Source organism: Elephantulus edwardii, unplaced genomic scaffold, assembly GCF_000299155.1.
Source record: "Elephantulus edwardii isolate Elephantulus edwardi_28Jun2011 unplaced genomic scaffold, EleEdw1.0 scaffold00045, whole genome shotgun sequence".
NCBI classification, from domain to species: Eukaryota; Metazoa; Chordata; class Mammalia; order Macroscelidea; family Macroscelididae; genus Elephantulus; species Elephantulus edwardii.
In genome coordinates this window covers 1,158,632-1,158,987 of record NW_006399795.1, presented here as the reverse complement: position 1 = coordinate 1,158,987, position 356 = coordinate 1,158,632, and positions in this window count along the sequence as shown.

The following is a 356-nucleotide window of genomic DNA, read 5'->3' as shown; positions in this document are numbered from 1 at the left end:
AGTCTCTCCCCAACCTTGTTATTTTTAAAGAGCCCTTTCCTGTGGGGATTGGAAATAGGACACCTTCCAGGTTTCCGTTTATAGTGTCTGTCATTCTAGAGACTGTCAGCCACAGGAAGCGAATTTTCTCTTATTTCTGATTGGCTGGAGAAGGCTGAAGTCATTTGTCCACTTTGCCTATCTTACTGTATACTTCTTGTCCTCACAAAGCTGGGCCTTGCCAAAGTGGAAGCCAGAGAAACTTCCCCAGGGGAGGTGACTGCCTTCTGGTGATGAGAATAGGAGCCTTGGGCTTGTGTTCAGTGTTCAAAGGCGTAGCTACGAAATCCCACTCCCAAAGCCTCCCGCCTAACCTG